We start from the raw sequence: 19964 nt of genomic DNA, 5'->3' as shown, positions 1-19964 counted from the left end.
TACAAAATACATCAAGGGAGTCACTTGTGATTGGCTCGCCAAACTAGTCAACACTCTTTAAAAGAAAAGTACCTTGTGGTAGAAGCAGGTGCTAGTATCTGTTCCATATGTGAAAGGCACCATGGAGAAGACAGCATTGTTGACCGTTTCTGAAAACTGACCTGAGAACAGACATAGAGAGCTGATTGCTATACCAGGCAGATCAGGGAGACAAGCTCTAGTGTTTGGATGCAATGTAGTAATACGCTCAATGATGTATGCTTGTACTGGCAGAATCAGTGAAAGCAACATCATTTGCCATCTTCCCTCAACTGCACCATAAGATACAAAGGTTCAAAGCACATTTATTATCAAACAATGTATAAGTGGTACAAGCTTGACATTTTTGCATGCTTATAGGCAGCTGCAAAGCAAGAAGCCTGAAAGACCAACACCCAATGAACACAGAGGAAGAGAAAAAATACAGATCATTCAAATAATGGAAGCAAGCAAAAACAACACCATTCTGAACCAAATTGAGCCCTTAGATCCAAATCCCTAGAGCAGCCCAGAGCAGGCCCAAAGCCTTGGTATTCAGTTCATTATATTAGCAGGGTAAATCGCAGCTAAGTTCGCAGACATGAAGTACAGCAGCCGGGGTAGTGTCAAATCCTTAGTGTCACAGAGACAGGAGACCCCAGTCTCTCTGGGCTAATGTTTAAATTGTCTGAATGGTGGATCATACCTGGAAATAGGTCCCAGGCTCTTCCACAGTGAATCACTCTGGGCCTAGGCATGCCACCCAGCAATTCGCTTTGGACCTAGATTTTTCAGCCAAAGAAGCTGTTCTCGACCTTTCCAAATCAGCTTAGTGCCCAGAGCAATCCAAACTTGCCTGGCTCTGATACCCTGCATTGGCCTTCATCAATCGTGGGATTGAATTTAGGAGCCAAGAGGTAATGTTACAGCTATACAGGACCCTGGTCAGACCCTACTTAGAGTACTGTGCTCAGTTCTGGTCGCCTCACTATAAGAAGGATGGGAAAACATAGAAAGGGTGCAGAGGAGATTTACAAGGATGTTGCCTGGATTGGGGATCATGCCTTATGAGCCTTTTTTCCTTACAGCGACAGGCATTGATCATGTGGATAGTCAGAGGCTTTTTCCTAGCACTGAAATGGCTAGCACAGTTTTAAGGTGCTTGGAGTAGGTACAGAGGAGATGTTAGGGGTAAGTTTTTTTTACGCAGACAGTGGTGAGTGCGTGGAATGAGCTGCCAGCGATGGTGGTGGAGAGGATACGATAGGGTCTTTTAAGAGACTCCTGGGCAGGTATATGGAGCCCTGAAAAATAGAAGGCTATAGGTAACCCTAGGTAATTTCTCAGATAAGGACATGTTCAGAACAGCTTTGTGGGCCGAAGAGCCTGTATTGTGCATTAGGTTGAGGCTACAGTCCCTGAACCTGGGCTACTGTAGCTGTGCAAAAACAGCACTACATGCTGCATCACTGCAGGGTCTCCCTGTCAATCCAGAACGGAACCCCCATTGGATCTGTTCATCTTGATTTCAAATGGATAGAACTTCAAATTATTCTAGCTTTATACAATCGCAAAATAAGCATACAAAGCAAAGTGAATCGCTTTGACTATTTTACTCTGTACTTAACTAATTTCTCTAGGCTATTTGCCCTGTTTCTTCTAAACTGTCAAAACCTAGCTCTTGTGTTACATTTTCACTCTATATTAAGAATGACTTCCAAGTGCTGATATACTACCAACAATGCTGACAAAAATGCAGTGAATATAGGCTTGTAATATTTAAGTTGCAGGTAGCTTAGGATGCAAGCTTGCAATTTGGCGTCTTTTGGTACATTAAAGCAACAAGATGCAGAAGCCTGATGGAAATGCATATAGAAACCTAAGATCTGTCTTAAGAAAAACTATAAAGATAATCTCGCAAAAGAGTCAAATTTCATTTCATATGGTGCATTCCCAGTGTAATATGAAATCTATAGGAACCAAAATATTTATTAAATTAACAAATGGATATTGAACATTTGAATCCTTTGAACCTTTGATTTTACACAATTTTGCTTAAAACTGTTTTCTTTCTTGACTTTAACTATTTTGCTTACATTTAATTTTTCGTTGCTGGTGAATAACATTACTGAAAGGAAACAATTTTGAAGTAAACTATTAAATCTCCAATTAGGTCATTAATATACTGCCAAATCTTGCTTGAGGATTAAAATGAAATATCTATATATAGTCATTGAGTTATACAGCATAGTAAAAGATCCTAAGATCCAATCTGTCCTTACTGACCTAGTTGCCTATCTAAGCTTACCCAATTTCTCTGCATCTAGCCATATACCTCTAAACCTTTCCTAAGTCCATGTACCTGCTGAAATGTCTTTCAAACATTGAAATTTTGCCTGCCTTTAGAGTTTCCTACCACCCTTTGCATGATAATCTTTACATAAGGTCACTTATAAATCCTTCCCCTTCACCTTAATCCTATGCCCTGCAGTTTGAGACTCCACTACTCTATAAAGAAGATTGTTACTCATAATCATATATACTTACTGTGGTAACTTCTACTTTACAAAAACACCACTTGACAACTTGATGGTCAAAAGAGCATCTTTATCGGGAATCAAAGATTCAGTCTGTCAGGAGGTTTGCGAGGGTGCTGTGACCTACACACTACCCCCAGTGACCCAGCAGGCACCGCTGGTGAGGATGCTTTGGGTGGATCTAATGTTGGGGACACAAGAGGGTCTGTGTGTCTGTGTGAGAATGTCCATTCTCTTCAGAGGACTTTGCCCCCTCTGCCAGTGTGTCTAGCTTCTCACTTAGTCATTGTCATTCGGTTCTAACTGTCTGTCTCGCGCATGTTGGTCATGTCTCTCCTTCTGCTTTTTCTGCTTTCTGTCTTTTACCTTCATGTCCAGGCACAGCAGGTCCAATCTTGACTTAGGCCTACGTCCCATCAGCATCTCTGCAGGAGTGCGTGCTGTCGTAGTCTGTGGAATGAGGTGGTATTTAAACAGGAAACGTGAAAGCCGGGTACTAAGAGAGTCCCCTGTCATCCGCTTCAGGCCTTCCTTCACTGTCTGAACAGCCCGCTCAGCCAAACCATTGGATGCTGGGTGGAAAGGGGCCGTCCAAATGTGACAAATGCCATTCTGCTGCATGAACTCACCGAACAGCTCACTGGTGAACGTCGGGCCATTATCAGTGACCCGAGTGTCAGGCAACCCGTGGACTGCAAACACTTGCCTGAGTTTGTCTATGGTTGAGGGGGCTGTGATGTTGCTCATGACGTGAGCTTCGATCCATTTGGAGTGCACATCTACCATTACAAGAAACATCTGTCCCATAAAGGGGTTAGCAAAGTCCAAATGTATTCTAGACCAGGGGTGGACTGGCCACTCCCATGGGTGCAAAGGAGCTAGTGGTGGCATGTTTTGATTGGACTGACGTTGTGTGCATGATTTTACCTTGTTCTCCAGATCCTGATCAATTCTTGGCCACCAGACGTAGGATCTTGCAAGGCTTTTCATTCGAGCCACCCCTGGGTGAGTCTCATGAATTTTCTCCACAATCTGTGAATGGCCAGGGGGAGACACGATGACCCTCACCCCCCACCCCCAGAAAATGCAGCCATCTTGCAGACTCAGTTCTGCCTTGTGTTTGGCATAAGGTCTCAGTTCCTCTCCTTCCACGACTCTGGGCCAACCTTGTAAAAGGAAAGACTTGACTTGAGACAGGACTGGGTCTCTCTCTGTCCATTGCTTGATCTGGGTCACCTTTACAGGTGTCTCCAGCAGCCTCTCCAATGAAAACAGTCTCTGGAGGCACATATGTAGTAACAGGCATCTCAGGTAAAGGGATTCGACTCAGCACATCGGTGTTTGCATTATCTCCACCCGCTCTGTACACGATAGTATACTGGTAGGCTGACAATGTGACAGCCCAATGCTGTATCCTGGCTGAGGCTAGCGGTGGGATGCATCTGGTCTCCCTAAAAAGACTCATCAGTGGTTAATGGTCCATATAAATTGTGAATGCACGTCCATGGAGGGTCTGATGAAAATGTTTGACCGCAAAAACAATGGCCAGACCTTCTTGGTCTATCTGTGAATATCCCTTCTCAGCAGCCATCAGGGTACGTGAAGCAAATCCAATAGGCTTCTCTGAACGGTCCTCCATTGCGTGTGAGAGAACTGCCCCGACTCCATAGGGCGAAGCGTCGCATGAGAGGGCGATCTCCTTGTCTGGGTCATAGTGAACGAGCAGCTTCGCTGAGTGGAGAAGTTCTTTCACTTCCTTGAAAGCTTCCTCCTGCTCTTCACCCCACTGCCACTTAGTGTCATTGTGAAGCAGCTTATACAGTGGGGCCAAAACCTTTAGAGGTCCGGAAGAAACTTGCCATAATAATTCACCATGCCCAAAAATGATCTGAGTTCAGTGACGCTCTTGGGGCTTGGGGCCTCCTTGATAGCTCTCACTTTGTCCTCCACTGGGCAAAGCCCCTCAGCTGTGATCTGGTGTCCCAGGTAGGTCACACTCGGAGCCAGGAACACACATTTTCTGTGATTCAACTGCAGCCCTGCATCTGAGAGTCTCTTCAGCACCTGTTCTAAGTTAGCCAGATGCTTCCCCCCCACCCTCCCCCCCCCGTGGCTCCCGTGATCAAAATATCATCAAGATACACTGCTACGTGCGGAATCCCCTTGAGCAAAGAGTCCATTGTCCTTTGGAAAATGGCGGGGCTAGACACCACTCCAACCACCAGGCGACTGTATTTGAATAAACCCTTGTGCGTATTGATGGTGACGTACTCCTTTGAATCCTCGTTGATCAGCAGCTGTTGATAGGCATGGCTCATATCCAGCTTTGTGAACAGCTTACCCCCTGAAAGGGTCGCAAACAGGTCATCTACCCATGACAATGGGTACTCCTCCATCTTAGAGACGTGATTCACTTTAAGCTCGAAGTCCCCACATATCCTCACTGTTTTATCTGCCTTCAATAGGAGCCGCCCACCTTGAAAACTGGACGGGCTCAATGATGCCCAGCCCCTGTAAACGTACCAGCTCCATCTTGACTTTGCCTTTCATGTGATAGGCTACTGACCTGGGCTTAAAAAAACTTGGTGTGGCCTCAGGGTCGACATAGAGTTTCATGGTCACATCCTTCAGTGTGCCCAGCTCATCCCTGAAAACATCACTATACCACTGCAGAATGTCCTCCATCGTGAATGCATAGTTAATTTCATGCCAGTTGAGCCGGATTTTGCGAAGCCAATCGCGGCCCAAAAGATTGGGTCCACTGCCCTTAGCTATCACCAGCCTGGCTTCAGCCTTCTGGCCCCCAGCCGAAATATCCACATATAACACCCCTAAATAGAAACATAGAAAATAGGTGCAGGAATAGGCCATTCGGCCCTTCGAGCCTGCACCGCCATTCAGTATGATCATGGCTGATCATCCAACTCAGAACCCTGTACCTGCTTTCCCTCCATACCCCCGATCCCTTTAGCCACAAGGGCTATATCTAACTTCCTCTTAAATATAGCTAATGAACTAGCCTCAACTGTTTCCTGTGGCAGAGAATTCCACAGATTCACCACTCTCTGTGTGAAGAAGTTTTTCCTCATCTCGGTCCTAAAAGGCTTCCCTTTTATCCTTAAACTGTGACCCCTCGTTCTGGACTTCCCCAACATTGGAAACAATCTTCCTGCATCTAGCCTGTCCAATCCCTTTAGAATTATATACGTTTCAATAAGATCCCCCCTCAATCTTCTAAATTCCAGTGAGTATAAGCCTAGTCGATCCAGTCTTTCTTCATATGAAAGTCCTGCCATCCCAGGAATCAATCTGGTGAACCTTCTTTGTACTCCCTCTATGGCAAGAATATCGTTCCTCAGATTAGGGGACCAAAACTGCACACAATACTCTAGGTGCGGTCACACCAAGGACTTGTACAACTGCTCCTGTACTCAAATCCTTTTGCTATGAATGCCAACATACCATTTGCCTTTTTCACTGCCTGCTGTACTTGCATGCCCACCTTCAATGACTGGTGTACAATGACACCCAGGTCTCGTTGCATCTCCCCTTTTCCTAATTGGCCACCGTTCAGATAATAATCTGTTTTCCTGTTCTTGCAACCAAAGTGGATAACCTCAGATTTATCCACATTAAATTGCATCTGCCTTGAATTTGCCCACTCACCTAATCTATTCAAGTCACCCTGCATCCTCTTAGCATCCTCCTCACAGCTAACACCGCCGCCCAGCTTCGTGTCATCCGCAAACTTGGAGATGCTGCATTTAATTCCCTTGTCTAAATCATTAATATATATTGTAAACAACTGGGGTCCCAGCACTGAGCCTTGCGGTACCCCACTAGTCACTGCCTGCCATTCTGAAAAGGTCCCGTTTACTCCCACTCTTTGCTTCCTGTCTGCCAACCAGTTCTCTATCCACATCAATACTATACCCCCAATACCATGGGCTTTAAGTTTGCACACTAATCTCCTGTGTGGGACCTTGTCAAAAGGCTTTTGAAAATCTAAGTATACCACATCCACTGGCTCTCCCCTATCCACTCTAGTAGTTACATCTTCAAAAAATTCTATAAGATTCGTCAGACATGATTTTCTTTTCACAAATCCATGCTGACTTTGTCCGATGATTTCACCTCTTTCCAAATGTGCTGATATCACATCTTTGATAACTGACTGTAGCATTTCCCCACCACCGATGTCAGACTAGCCTGTCTATAATTCCCTGGTTTCTCTCTCCCTCCTTTTTTAAGAAGTGGGGTTACATTAGCCACCCTCCAATCCTCAGGAACTAATCCAGAATCTAAGGAGTTTTGAAAAATTATCACTAATGCATCCACTATTTCTTGGGCTACTTCCTTAAGCACTCTGGGATGCAGACCATCTGGCCCTGGTGATTTATCTGCCTTTAATCCCTTCAATTTACCTAACACCACTTCCCTACTATCATGTATTTCCCTCAGTTCCTCCATCTCACTGGACCTTCGGTCCCTGACTATTTCCGGAAGATTATTTATGTCCTCCTTAGTGAAGACAGAACCAAAGTAGTTATTCAATTGGTCTGCCATGTCTTTGTTCCCTATGATCAATTCACCTGTTTCTGACTGTAAAGGACCTACATTTATCTTGACCAATCTTTTTCTTTTCACATATCTATAAAAGCTTTTACAGTCAGTTTTTATGTTCGCTGCCAGCTTCCTCTCATAATCATTTTTCCCTTTCCTAATTAAACCCCTTGTCCTCCTCTGCTGGTCTCTGAATTTCTCCCAGTCCTCAGGTGTGCCGCTTTTTTTTTTGCTAATTTATATATTTCTTCTTTGGACTTGATACTGTCCCTAATTTCCCTTATCAGCCATGGGTGCACTACCTTCCCTGGTTTATTCTTTTGCCAAACTGGGATGAGCAATTGTTGTAGTTCATCCATGCAATCTTTAAATGCTTGCCATTGCATATCCACCGTCAACCCTTTAAGTATCATTTGCCGGTCTATCTTAGCTAATTTACATCTCATACCTTCAAAGTTACCCTTCTTTAAGTTCAGAACATTTGTTTCTAAATTAACTATGTCACTCTCCATCTTAATGAAGAATTCCACCATATTATGGTCACTCTTACCCAAGGGGTCTCGCACAACAAGATTGCTAACTAACCCTTCCTCATTGCTCAATACCCAATTTAGAATGGCCTGCTCTCTAGTTGGTTCCTCAACATGTTGGTTCAGAAAACCATCCCGCATACATTCCAAGAAATCCTCTTCTTCAGCACCCTTACCAATTTGTTTCACCCAATCTATATGTAGATTGAAGTCACCCATTATAACTACTGTTCCTTTATTGCACGTATTTCTAATTTCCTATTTAAGGCCATCCCCAACCTCACTACTACTGTTAGGTCCCCTGTACACAACTCCCACCAGCGTTTTCTGGCCTTAGTGTTATGCAGCTCTACCCATATCGATTCCAGGCTAATGTCCCTCCTTTCTATTGCATTAATCTCCTCTCTAACCAGCAATGCTACCCCACCTCCTTTGAGGTATGGGCTGCCCCGTATAGGTCCTGAGTTGGAGCTTAGATGGTCTGATGGGAGGCAGGTTGGATCCCCATGTCCTCCTGTAGGTCTCTTCACTAATGACCGATGCAGTAGCCCCTGAATCAATCTCGAACTTATTGTCCTTTCCCTTGACAGTGACTGTGGCATAATATGGTTCAGGTGGTCCCTCATCCGTTTCCATCCCAAACATGTTGTAGGCACACGCTGCCTCTCCGTCTGCTTCTCCTAGGTGGTGTGTGGCTGTCTGAGTCTGTTGAGCTTTCCCCTGCCCAGACTTAACCTTACCCTTTATTCTCCTGCACTTTTTAACTAAATGCCCCTTTTTGCTACAAGGATAGCAGACAGTATCTTTGAATGTACAAACGTTTGCATAGTGGGTTCCACCGCACTGAAAACATTCCCCTGACTGTTCCTGTCTACCAGTCCCCTCCTGACTTGGTGCACGGCCGCCGACTGTGACCCCCCATATCCTTTCTGTATATTCTTGGCATTATCAGCAGCCATCTCCATGCCTTGGGCAATCTCTAGAGCTATCTTGAAAGTCAACGGTGGGGTTTCGCCCCCAACAGGTTGCGTTGTATGGCGTCATTATTAATGCCGCATACTAATCTATCACGGAGCATGTCATCCAACATGGCTCCAAAATCGCAATGCTCTAACAGCTGCTGAAGCTCGGCCACAAAACCGCCCAAAGACTGACCTGGCTTCCGGACTTGAACCGTTGAACTATCACCAAAGGCTTCGGATTGTGGTGGTTCCCCACGAGCTTAACCAGTTCGTCGTATGGAATTTCACCTGGTTTCTGCGGTGTAGCTAAGTTCCGTATCAGCTTGTATGTCCTCGCCCCACACACACTCAGGAGAATAGAGCGCTTCATACCCTCCGCAGTAATTCCAATAGCACAGAAAAAGTGGCCCAACCTTTCTTCGCACTCCGGCCACTCCTCAAACACACCGACCGTTCCGAACGCAGCCATCCGAACACGAGGCTCCTCGCCTGCTCACAGCTCCTGATCGAAAACGGGGCCGACCCGTCCACAAAACCAGTTTACCTCGTTGCCAAAAATATGTGGTAACTTCTACTTTACAAAAACACCACTCTACAAATTGACAAATCTTTATCTGGGATGGCAAATGATATTTACAGAACATAGGCTTCCAGGTACCTCGTGCGGCCTGGGTGGAGGAACTATATACAATGCATATTGGGAGTAAAAAGAGTGGAAGTAAAGACCCCGCCAACCCCGGATCCCGTCTCTTGCTACCAACAGCTTCCCGATTAGTATTAACTTACTTTTAATAATACTCACATTACAACACGTACAGTACATATGTAACATATACTATATAATTTCAGCATATGAGTAAGACAAACACTATCTTGTTACCCAGTTAACTGGCTAGTACTAATTATGCATGCAATGTGCATTTATGATACTGAGCAATAAGCCAACTTTTCAGCAGTTTTGTTTAGTCCTGACACTGCCTTACTCCCAGTTTTGGATGTTCAAACATCAAGGATTCAGACTGTAAAATAGTCTGTATCTTATTCCCCATCTACTGAATATCAACCACCTTAAATTTAGAATCTAAAAATAACATGAAGGAGTAATTATATTTGCAGTTTTCAACAAACATGGTATTTCGTTTCATCATTGGAAGCTACAGCTGAAATATAATTTTAGTCTCCACTTCCAAATTGCTCATAATTTTCAGTGAAAATAATCTGCAGAACAATTTACCCTATAAAGATTGCAAAATGAAGACTGGCAGAAGCTGATTTGATTGCTTCCACAACTTGTAATCCATACAAAAAAAACAGGAATTACCCTAGCAATGATTGAGTTAGCCTTCAGAGATGTGTAGGAAACTTTTGGTTTTGAGTGAATAGGATTTCCTTGTTCAAATAAGAAGACAATATCACTTATCTCTGAGATGAATAGAGGGGATCAGTCAAAGTGACAGATTATTCTTGGAATTTTTTTAACAGAGCAACTGTGAAAGAAGATGTGTGGGATGAGCTTAATAGGATAGTTGGAAATTTGTTATCTGTTTTGTGAATTGAAGTACACCACAGGTAGTTACAGGGATTTGATTATGTTGCTTCATAAACAAGTTCAGCCATCTGTAATGTGTAAAAAGCGAGAGTGATATAACAAATGAACAGCTTTCGTTTGCCAAGAAATCAACATCTTCAAACACAAGAAGGCCTCTGGGGTGTAAGAAGCTTTAAGACCTCATTCAAGAAAGAGAAAAACAACTATAATAACATTGATCTGAAAAACGACTGACTTTGGAACCATTCCTGTATACTCAATGACAGAAAATACATGTAAATCACCAGCTTTCCACTTATCCGATAGATTATGTGTTTCAGTCATTCTACTGGATCCAGAAAATGCTAAAGCCTTGGAAGCAAATCATTCAAACACCAAAGTCAAGCACCAATCAAGCCCTTGAGTAGGAGATGGTTTCTGAAAAAATAACAAAGCCACAAAAACTATGAAAAGTGACATGGAGATATTTTGGAATGGCTCCATAGTGAAAATCCAAGAACTCGCTGTAATACCACTGTTTGTCTTTTTTGTGGCATCGACAAGTGAGGGACACCGTTGGTGGCTTCAAGCAGAGGGAATCTTATGCTTTCCTGAATTAATTCACTTTGATGAAAAACCATCAAGTCATAATTTAATATATGCCAAATAAGATCTCTATTTTTCTGATGCTAAAATTAGTTATTTGAATGTATTTTCTCACATGCCATCCTGTACTTAATATGGCAGAACTTCTCAGTTTTATTCCAATTCCACCGTATTGATATTATTAATGCAGATAATTGAAAGAACTACAGGAGCTGGATTATCCTGTCCTCTCATTAGCAAAATCTTATTATAAGATGCAGAGGTAGGTATAATTTGTTTCTAATGGAATTAAGAAATTAATTCAGAGTAGATACTGAGTACAATATAATGAATGTTGTATATGTTATTGTTTTGGCCTTGAAATTTGATCATATAACACCTTCTTTTCAACTTTATGCTACTGATTGTTTTTTCTGAATTAAAATACAACCCCTATTTCAATGTGCTTATTGTTTTCTTTCTGGAAATCAAACCATACACTTTCTCATATATACTGTACCAATTTTTAGATATCCAATATGAGTTCCATATTAGTCAAGCCTGTGGTAAAGTCATTCCCCTCACAATAATCATTCTGCTATATTGCATAGAATTTAGATTTCCTGAGATTGACTAGCAAACATCTTTAGAAACCCCTAGGGTAACTGGACCTTCATCAAGTAATAAGTACACAACCCACAGTGCCACTCCCAATGCTTTCAGAATGCCTATAATTCATGTTCACCGATTTATCTTGTTAACCCTTAATTCTCCACTCTACTGCAATCTTTTTAACCAACTATATCCTCAGAGCTCTCTCGATCCACTCATCCCAACCAATTATCCCCTACAATCAAGGCCTCTCCAATGTACCTCATCAGGCCTTAATCACTCCGGACTCTCCTCACCTGAGCCTGAACTAATCCAGTAGTTTCCACTCTCAACTGAGGCAGAACCCTGATTTAAATCAGGCAACTAAAAACTGCATGCAAAAGACAGAACTTACACCTCATAACCAATGGATTAGATTAGATGGTATTGCCATCGATGCTCATAATCCCCGAAACTGAAGAAATAAAAATATACTCCCATCACTCTTGGCGACAGTTCAGGTCCTGACTGATCTGAGCTCCCTCAACACTAAGTACTGGACAGTCCATGCCCCGACTGATCCCTACATCCATATACAATACTATTCCCAATTCTGCTGAAGGGGAAAATTGTATCCTGTTTAATATGTGGAGGAGTCATGAACAGTTGTGAGGTCAGAGGTGAAAGACAATTATCTAATCTTTCCAAGCCAAATATTTAACCTGTGAGGGAAAACTCATAATAAAAGAAAAAAAAAGTCTAGAAATAAAGAATGAATCAAACAGCAGCAGTGAGCAAGTGGTTAACATTTGAGACTTCCATGCATCAAATCTCCTCTGAAATGTTGCCTTGCCTTTTCATTACCATAAGACCATAATACATAGGAGCAGAATTAGGCCACTCAACCCATCAGGTCTGCTCTGCCATTCCATCATGGCCAATCCCGGATCCCACTCAACCCCATACACTTGCCTTCCCGCCATATCCTTTGATGCTCTGACTGATCAGGAAATATCAACTTCTGCCATAAATATACCACAGACTTGGTTTCCACTGCAGTCTGTGGCAGAGCATTCCTCAGATTCACTACTCTCTGGCTAAAAAAAATCCTCCTTACCTCTGTTCTAAAAGGTTGCCCCTCGATTTTGAGGCAGCACCATCTGGATCTGGATCCCACACCCTAGTAAACATCCTCTCCACATCCACTCTATCTTATCTAGTCCTTTCAACATTTAGTAGGCTTCAATGAAATACCCTCATATTCTTTTAAATTTTAGTGAGTACAGGCCCAAAACTGCCAAATGCTCCTCATATGTTAACCCTTTCCTTCCCAGAATCATCCTTGTGAACTTCATTTGGACTCTCTCCAATGACAATACATCCTTTCTGAGATATGGGGCCCAAAACTGTTGACAATACTCCAAGTGTAGCCTGACCAGTGTCTTATAAAGCCTCAACATTATCTCCTTGCTTTTTTTTTCACCAATTGATACATTCTCAACATTTAAAAAAAACTTGACATCATTAACATTCACATAGGTTTAACTTCCAGGAGATTCATAACATTTTCATTTATATTGGATGTTGGCTTTTTCAACTCTTTGGAAATAAATGGTCTTAGCTGTAAAGTTCTTATTTATTTGCTCTAATTGCTTTTTAAAAGAATGGCTTTCATTTTTAACATTCAAATAGAGCTCCACTGGCTGAGCGGAAGGATTATTTTTGTAAATTGGCTTGCTGATTGCCTGTAAATGATGGCACTGTTTATTGATGTTTTCATGTGATGTGAAATAGGAAAACATCCTAATATGATCAGTTAATTATGAAGGCGATAATTAGTTTAAATTGAATGATTTGTGCACTCATGGGTGTCTTGTTTTTCAATGCATTCTATTAACAGAAGCAATTGGTTTCTAGTGATTGACTAATGCCACCTACACAGCGTTCTTTAGCACACAAGCAGACTGTCAACATGGCAATATAAAGTACCAAACTTGTTGAAAGAAAAGAGGCTCTAAATATAAGATAGCAATGATAGTTATGCTTTGCATCAATTTTTAATCAGGAGCATGAATTTCTCTGTTTCCTGAATCAACACATACAACTTAAGTTATTTTGTAATAGGAATAGCTTTCCATCAGCAACAACTGGTGACATGTTGAGCATTTAGGATGATGGTGATTTTATTTTGACATAGACTTTCTGCAATTATAATTCTTCACTCCCAACATTTCAGCTGGAATGGAGGCAGCAATGTTAGGTCTCTATTATAATGGTTATGGCTTATTTCCTTTGTGTGTGGGTCCTCCCCTGAGGAATTTTAATCACACTGTTTAGAGTACTTTAGAAAATGGCTTTCTACAGTTATTTACTGGCAAGTCTACAAATACATTTGTTTCTGGAGGAATGTTGCTTTGTTTAGTTGCATCTGCTGCATGTACAGTCAATAAACATGAACTTGAACTTGAAAACTATACGCCACTAGTGGTGCAGTGGTATCAGCACTGGACTTCGAGGTGAGTGGTCCCAGGATCAAATCCGGCTGATTGCATGCATGCCTTTCACCTCTGCTGGGTTGAACATCAAGCTAGCAACTCAGCCTTGCAAAGAAAAGACAAATGCTAAAGAAACTTCAAGATTGCTGCTCAATGTACCACAAAGCGCAAAGTGGAATTTAATTTATTGTTTGAACTTGAACTTATTTAAATGCTTTTTACAATATTGTTCTTTGATTTTAATGCTACTGATATGCAATATTTGGTATGGAGCTTTTCTCTTGCATAACATCTCATTTGTATCACAGTTATGGGGTAATTTACAAACCTATGCTTACTTCCAGCACAAAGCTTCACCCATCTGAAGCACATAACAACCAGTCAGAGTTGCATACTCAACAACACAATTCATTAACATTAATATGAATGCCTTTGAAAATTATTGGTCTGTAATTCTTGCTGTTCTTTTAGGATTATTTTCCTTGTTATCTTCCAATACATTTTTGTTCCTGACTATAACATTTTTGTTCCTAACTCACTCCCAGCTTTCTGAACATTGTAATCATATCTGCAGTCATATGACAAAATCTGCCTGCATTTACAGGCAGACATGTGGCAGGTGAATAAAGACAATTTATGGCTCATATATCCAGAAATTGGTGAATATGTACAATACTATCATCACATGAGAGAACAGATTGTAGTGTGGATGCACAAACTGTGAGAAGAGGGATAAAATAAGAGGAAGAGAGAGATGTACTGTATCTCCACTAAGTATAACCATGAACTGCTTTTATCTGCCCTGTTCATTAAATACTCAACAAATTTGAGTATATTTGTCAAACATGAGTTCACTCTCATGAAATCAATCTGCTTAATAGTCTTATGATTTCCTAAAGGTCTAAAGGTATTAACTGTGTTAATATGGATTCCATCAGTTTCCTCGTGAGAGTTGTTAGGCAAGTTAGTTTTCAATTTCCTATTTTCTGACTCTGCTCTTCCTGGCAATGTTACATTTCAAGTTCATGACTAACCTTCCTCCTCAATGTCACGTGTTGAATCACCATCTTCCTCAATTCTCTTATAATCCAGACACCTGTCAATGTCTGATTTGAATGCACTCAATAGTTGAACCTCCATAGTCATCTAAGGTGGATTCAGCACCCTCAGTGAAGATAGTTCTTCTCTTCCCAATCCTTATGTTGCACCCCTTATTCTGAGTTAGTGGCCTATCTAAAAATGTATCACCTGCTCATCTATTCATGAAGTTAAGGTAGAATGGTATTTATTTTGGTCAAAAGGACTGAAAAGATATTTTGGTAAGAAGAGGAAATTCCCTGAAATCTGAGTTCTTGGACTAATTGAAGATTGTCTGTTTAAATATTGGTGCAAGTACTAAAAGGGCAGCAAATATGGTTTGTCACCACTGAAATATAGTTTTCTACATTTTATATTCACCAGCCTCCTGTATGACTAATTTGTATCCTGACTTTGCTGCACTGGGGTCTGATGAGGAGCTCTCTGTGTCAAGTTTCAACAAAGCATGACAGACACGTGCAATGCAGTGGAGAGTTTGCCTGGAAATCCAGGTCAGGGTTATTTGATGTGGAATTGGTGATCCTTTTCTATTATGTGTGCTGTGCAGAGGGGCTTGCCATAGGATATAAACTCTTTAAGCTGTGCCTATGCCTGCTATTGTAACATGCCACCAGGCAAACTCTCCAATGCAATGGCACAAATGTGAGCATCACTGGCATCACGTAGCTACAGATAGATTAGGACACACATACAAGACATCCAGATTGAAAAACAGCCTTTCCCCCATGGCTGTTGTGCAACTGAACACTGCCCCTTCCCCCCACCACTTATCTATAGTCCCCAGGAACTTAGACAGTCTCTAAGTGCAATACAAGGGTGAATGCAATATTTCGGTTTAATTGGGGCTGCTACCTTCCTTTGCTTTCATAGTTCTTTGTTTATCCTATTTAATCATTGTATACTTTAACATGGGCAGTTGCAATACTTGAATGAGGCAGCCACTGTTTCTTTTAATTTTAGAACTGTTTAGTTTTTAATTCAGTTGTAACTTAGATGTCATTCTAAATAACTCAGACATTATTTTAAATTTAGTCATTGAATTGCCAATATGCTGTTTTGCACTGAATGGAGTAGCACTGCAATCTTGCTGTCTGGAGCAATGGCAGTAAAGTTCTAACTAATTAGTTATTGTACTGTGTTTCTCTCAAGTGGTTGTCCATCCCAAATACAGGTCATTCATCTGGAAGCCTCTTGCATGGTCCTGCCCCACCATTCTCCTTCTCTTCCTCGACTGCGAGTGGTAACAGTTGAAGCATTGGTCAAAACACAAAGGACCTGGGCATCCTTTTATCCTTTTATCTGTGTACAAGAAACATTTCAATGGTCACAGTTGTAACTTCTGCTTGAACTACCCACTGATAACCTTAATGATTAAAAGATGACTTTCATTAACAAACCTGTATTAACTGTGTACATGAGTCTTATAGATTAGCAAATTTGCAGATAAATTCTTTAGTCTGGACTGGATCACAGTGTTTCAGCGGGTAGTAAGGATGCTGCTGTTACCATGGTGATGACACAAGCCATTGGAGCAGAATTAAGCCATTCTGCCCATTATGTCTGCTCCATCATCAATCGCACCTGAGTTGTTATTCCCTCTCAACCTCATTCACCCGCCTTCTCCCTGTAAGCTCCAGCATTCCTTCTAATCAATAACTTAGCAACCTCCTCTTTAAATGTACTCAATGACTTGATTTCCATAGCTGTATGTGACAATGAATTTCACAGATACTTCAGCAACTGACTAAATAAATTCCTCCTCACCTCTGTTCTAAAGGGATGCCCTTTTATTGTGAGGAAAATGCCCTCTGGTCCTCGGCTCTCCCATGACTGGAAACATTCTCTCCATGTTCATCCTACCCAAGTATGTTTCTGTGAGATCCTCCCTCATTCTTCTAAAATTCAGCGAGTACTGGCCCGGAGCCTTTGTGCAAAACCTCAGAACCATCAAACACTCCTCATATGTTAACCCTTTCATCACAGAATCATTCTTTTAAATCTCCAACACTAATACCTTCCTTTCCTTCAATCTGGGGCCCGAAACTGCTTGCAATACTCCAAACGTGATCTGATCATTATAAAGCCCCAGAATTACAGCCTTGCTGTTATATTCTCATCCCCTCAACATAAATGCTAATATTGCATTTGGCTTTCTTATTACTGATTTCCTTGTTCTGATCACTGCCTTGTGACTCTCGCTGTGAATTGGCTAGTTAGATTCAAGTGAAAATGTGCGGTCTTTGCAAGCTGCCACATTTAATCTGTGAGCTCTAACCAGAAAGGAACAAAACAATGTCAACTTTAGCAAACCACAACTGTAGCATCTGATAAGATAATACTGGAATAAAAAGTGTTAAAACAGATCTGCACTAAAGAAATGCAGTATATGAAACATTTTGAAAACTATTTGAACCATTATACTTTGATGCTTTCAGCTTTCAATGCAGACAGATCAAATGAATATTTGAAGTATCCTAAGAATGTATTTTCAAGTCAATTTGAAAATACTTTGCTCCGGAAAGTACCATTAATCTATAAAATTGTCACAATTCAATCACCATTGCTTCTGCAGCATTGGATGAAAGATACAAGAATTTTTTTTTAGGAAATGCTACAAAGCTATTGATCTTTTATTATGACACAAGACAAATTGACACATTTGTTTTTGTGGCTAGGGAGGGGCAGACACAAGTCTGTCCCTTCGGGAGCTGGGGTTGTGTTGATTTTTGTCTGGCGTTTCATCCATTGTTGTTCCAGCATGAGTGGCCCTGAGTTGGCAGTGCCTAATGGAGAAGATTTGATAGAGGTATACAAAATTATGAGGGTTTATTGATAGGGTAAATGTAAGGCTTTTTCACTGAGGTTGAATGGGACTATACCTAAAGGTCATAGGTTAAGTGTGAACGGTGAAAAGTTTAAGAGGATCATGAGCAGAAACTTCTTCACTCAGAGGGTCATGAGCTGCCAGTGCAACAGGTGCACGCGAGCTTGATTTCAATGTTTAAGGGAAGTTTGGGTATGTGCATGTCAGGGATACAGAAGTGCTATGGTCTGGGTTCAGGTCAATGGGAGCAGGGAGTTTAAATGTTTTTGGCCTGGACTAGTTGGGTCAAAGAGCCTGTTTCTGTGCTGTACTTCTCCATGACACCTGTCACAAGATTTAAGATTATTTAATATTACAGTTCATCAATATTCGAGTTGTAGACATGACTTAGTTACATCTGCAGCTTATTACCACCCAAACTGGAAAGACTACAATTCACCTACCAATACAACCGATCGACACATGACACAATACCTACTGCTCTACATACCATCCTGACACATCTGGAGAAAAAGGATGCTTATGTGAGAATGTTGTTCTTGGACTACAGTTCAGCATTTAACACCATAATTCCATCCAGGCTTGACCTCGGCCTTGACCCTGCCTTGCGCAGCTGGATCCTGGACTTTCTGTCAGATCGCTGGCAGGTGGTAAGAGTGGGCTCCCTCACCTCCACCCCTCTGACTCTCAATACAGGAGCCCCTCAGGGCCCCTCCTTTACTCTGTGTACACCCATGACTGCATTGCCATCCACAGCTCCAATCTGCTAATTATATTTGCTGCTAGCACTACATTGATTGGCCTTATTTCAAACAATAATGAGGTGGTACACAGGGAAGAAGTCATCTCTGTAACACAGTAGTGTCAAGAAAACAACCTCTCCATCAATGTCGCAAAATCAAAGGAGCTAGTTGTGGATTACTGGAGGAATGGAGACGGGCTAACCCCTATTGACATCAATAGATCAGGGGTTGAGAGGTGAACAGCTTTAAATTCTTCGGCATCCACATCGCCGAGGACCTTGCGCGGTCTGTACACACCAGCCGTGTGGTGAAAAAGGCACAATGGTGCCTCTTTCACCTCAGATGGTTGAGGATGTTTGGTATGGACCCCCAAATCCTAAGAACTTTCTACAGGGGCACAATTGAAAGTATCCTGACTGGCTGCATCACTGCTTGGTATGGGAACTGTACCTCCAGAGAGTGATGCGGACAGTCCAACATATCTGTAGTTGTGAACTTTCCATGATTCAGGACATTTACAAGGACAGGTGTGTAAAGAGGGTCTGAAGGATCATTGGGGACCCATGTCATCTCAACCACAATCTATTCCAGCTGCTACCATCTGGGAGGCAGTACCACAGCATAAAAGCCAGGACCAACAGGCTCTGGGACAGCTCCTTCCACCAGGCCATCAGACTGATGAACTCACGCTGATCTGCGTGTACATTACACTGACTGTTCCACTTATTATAAATTACTATGATTGTACACTTACATTTACATGTACATGTAATGTAAAGATGTACATTTACATGTAATGTAAAGATTTATACTCCTCATGTATGTGAAGGATGTAAGAATCAATTCAATATACAGTTTGGTCACAGTTAAAAATATCTCTACCAATTCTGCCCAGTTAACATTGATTGTAAAGCATTTCTAGTTGTGGTTTTACTTTAGGCTTACCTGATGAAACAAGAATAATATTAAAAATAATTTCAGAATCTTGCAAAATTTTTTTCCAGATACTCTGTTTTCACAGCATATATCTCGATGATTCTATCAGTTCTGTAGTCTTTCACCAGTTTATTTCAGTTAAGAAATCAAGGCTTTTAACTTGTGACCAGATAAGAACAATCCATTGGAGATAGGATCTTATACAAGGGATGATGTGATGGTCGTCCAGTTGTTTTAATACTGAGAAAAATGCAGTTCCTCCATTTTTTATCAGCAGATAAACAAACTGACATGAAAGCAGTGTAGAGGGAATGTAGGAGAATAAAGAAATGAGAGTTCTGATGCACAAATTTTTGATGGGCATGCTAATAAAGCAGTTAATTAAGTAAGTGCACCTCTATGCTTTATAAATAGAATCATACGTAGAATCTCCTGCAGCTGAACTATGTGATCTCATACCCTCAATTCCTATTTCTGGCCAAGAACAGGATGTTCTTGATGCACTATCAATAACTCCAAAAGACTGGAAGTAGAGTAAATACTGAAAGGCTTTT

Source organism: Hypanus sabinus, chromosome 1 (genome assembly GCF_030144855.1).
Source record: "Hypanus sabinus isolate sHypSab1 chromosome 1, sHypSab1.hap1, whole genome shotgun sequence".
Lineage (NCBI taxonomy): Eukaryota > Metazoa > Chordata > Chondrichthyes > Myliobatiformes > Dasyatidae > Hypanus > Hypanus sabinus.
The sequence above is the reverse complement of the archived record's forward strand: the minus strand, read 5'-3'. Positions refer to the sequence as shown.